The sequence below is a fragment of the Ascaphus truei genome, chromosome 11, assembly GCF_040206685.1.
Source record: "Ascaphus truei isolate aAscTru1 chromosome 11, aAscTru1.hap1, whole genome shotgun sequence".
Taxonomy (NCBI): domain Eukaryota; kingdom Metazoa; phylum Chordata; class Amphibia; order Anura; family Ascaphidae; genus Ascaphus; species Ascaphus truei.
Genome location: NC_134493.1, coordinates 3601689 through 3605000, shown reverse-complemented (window position 1 = coordinate 3605000; position 3312 = coordinate 3601689).

Below are 3312 nucleotides of genomic sequence, written 5' to 3'. Positions count from 1 at the left end.
CCCAATTAATGAAGACAGTAATGGAATATTTTCATGTAATGGTGTGTTTGTATATCAAGGAAGCACGAAAGGACATTTACCAAGCAGTGCTATGTCATAAGACCCCTTCTGGTGCCGGAAGAAATGTTACCGCCTATTCAAACCCCTCCCAAGTGTCTCCAAACTAAAAACAAATTGAGTTAAAAATATTTCCAGGTATTGGATTCTGGTAAGAAAAATGCAATCACCCCGGTGCGACCTCAAACATAATTTGATCATAGGAGACACTGCCCCTTTAAGAGGAAAAGGGCAAACACATGGCAAAGCGATCTTCTGAGGAACAAGGCGTGCCCCAAAACTCAAGGGATGGGAAGTGAAGGAGTGGTCTCGCATCCTATTTACAATGACAGATCTGCCTTTTATCAAGCGGACACATTTTAAAGAGACAATCCTTCCTAGGGCCAAAGTGTACTGATGGCAGTGACATGTTTAAGGGGTCACATCTGGGTGATGCTTTTTTTTCACTGGCTGTGTTTGCACCTTTAAACTGCAAGTCACATTCTGTCCATTAAAACCTCCATTGACGTCCACAGCAAACACCAATACCGCTATAATAAATGCGAATATTAACTTATCGTAATTTTTACTACCGCGGTATTACATCATATCGGTATATTGCCCAACTGTACAGTTTACAGAGTGAATGAATGTCGAGATCTCCATCGATATGAATCCAAAAGCACAGGATCAACATTGAAAGGAGAAAATTTAAACAACTTACCGTAATTTTCTTTTCCTGGAACCATGGCAGTGGGCACATAGTTACCCTCCCTGTGTATGTCTAATGCCTATGTGCCCACTGCCATGGTTCCAGGAAAAGAAAATGACGGTAAGTTGTTTAAATTTTCTCCTTTCCTGATCACCCTGGCAGTGGGCACCATTGGGACATACCCAAGCAGTGCAAATTTTAGGGAGGGATACATCAGAATAGACAACACCAGTTTAATGCCTTATCAGTTTGACCTTTATTAATACACTTTACACTTTATTTTACTACAGTTCCTAACACTCTACGCCCAAAGCTTGCGTCAGCTGATGATTGTACGTCTAGTCTGTAGTATTTCAAGAATGTATTGAATGAGGACCAGACTGCCGCTATGCAAATCTGTCCTGGTGTATCCTGGGCTTTAAATGCCCATGAAGTAGACATGGCCCTTGTAGAATGAGCTTTAATGTTCAAAGGTTTATCTTGTCCTTTGCTTTCATAAGCCTTTTAATACAAGACACTATCCACTGGGAAATTGTTGTCTTTGAAGCTTCTTGACCTTCTTCGGTCCCTCTGGAATTGATGAATAGTCTGTCTGACTTTCTGATATCTCGCATCCTTCCAGGTACACTTTTAGACATCTTACCACCTCTAACTTGTGTAGTCTTTCTTCTTTCTTATTCTTTGGTTCTAGACAGAATGTCGGAATCACAATTTCTTGATTCATGTGGAACTGTGATACAACTTTTGGCAGGAATTGATGTACTGGACTGAGAACTGCCTTGTCTTGATGTATGACTAGGAATGGTTCCTTGGCTGATAGAGCCTGTAGTTCTCCCACTCTCCTTGCTGAGGTGATTGCTTTCAAAACGCCATTTCCCATGATAACCATTTCAAGCCTATCTCCTGTATAGGTTCAAACAGAGCTGCTGTTAGTACATCCAATACTAGGGACCAGTCCCCTGTAGGTACCCTGTTCTTGATTTGAGGCCTTAACCTTTAACTGCCTGAAAGAATCTGATGATCAATCTTTCCATTGCCAGATTTCTTTCCAACAAGGCTGATAGTGCAGACACCTGTACTTTCAATGAGCTAAGACTGAGACCTTTCTCAAATCCTTTTTGACGGAACTCCACAATTGATACAATTCTAGGTGAAAGGACTTCTGTTTTCCCTTTTCACCCCAATCGCGAAAGCAAAGCCATATTCTATGGTATACTTTCGATGTGGAACTTTCCCTTGCTTGTAAAAGGGTTTGGATTGTTTTGTCTGAACAACCTTTCAGTCTCAATGTTTCCTGCTCAATTGCCATGCCGTCAAGCCCATTGTTTGGCATCCGGATGACATATTGACCCCTGTCGCATCAACCCTTTGCGATCTGGTATGTGCCATGGTGTATCTACTGCCATATTTACCAAGTGTGTGAACCAAAGCCTTCTTGGCCAGTAGGGTGCTATGAATATCACCTCTGCTTGGTCTTCCCTGTTTTCCTGATTGTTTCCGGAATTAAGGGAATTGGAGGGAACAAGTATACCAACTTGAAGTGCCATTTGAAACTGAGAGCATCTGTACCCTGTGCGCTTGGATGAAACTGTCTGGCACAGTAGTTCCTTACCTTGCGGTTTTGGTGTGTCGCCATGAGATCTATGTCTGGCTGACCCCATCGCTCTACCAGTTGTTGAAACACCTGTGGCTATAATGCCCCTTTTCCTGGGTGTATGATGCTCCGACTTAGAAAGTCTGCTGTGACATTTTCTTGTCCTGGGATATGTATGGCTGTAATTTCCTACAAGTGGCACTCTTCCCAAAAGAGGATTTCTGCTGTGAGGTTCATCAGCTTTCTGCTCCTGGTTCCTCTTTGTTCGGCTATATACTTGACAACTGACCTGTTTGATTCTATTTTTATACAGCCACCTCTTATATGGTCTTAGAAAGTTTCTAAGGCCCTTGTACTGCTTTTAATTCCAGCAGATTTGATGGAAGATGCTATTCCTGGTTTGTCCAGGTTCCTTGCACCAATGTTTCTCCCATCTGGGCCCCCCGACCTGTGTTGCTCGCATCTGTTGTAATTCTTACCCAGTGCACTGGGTGTAGTGTTTGTCTTTTTTTCAGGTTTCGGGTATCTTCCCTCCATTTTAATTCTTATTTTGTGTGTGGGTGTAACAAGATTCTTGGTGTCATATGTATTGCTGCCCATTTTCTGACGCTTAATGTTGAAGCGAATTTCCCTATGAGCTTCATGCATTCTTCTGCTGAAGTCCTGGTAGCTTTCCTGAGCTTCTTTGTTGCATGGCTATGTCTTGCCTCTTTGCGTCTGGTAGTCTCACTTCTCCTTTTGCTGTATCAAATTCTACCCCCAGAAATCTTAACAGCTGAGTGGCATGAGATGGCTCTTGTTTCTGTTTATTAACCAACCGTGGTGTTCCAGGAAGGTTATACCATCTTCTGGTCTTGTTGGAGTTTCTCCAGACTCCCTGATTTTACCCGGATGTCATCCAGGTATGGGTATATTTCTACCCCTCTTCTCATTTCTGCCACTAGAGGGGCTAGAACCTTTATAAACGTCC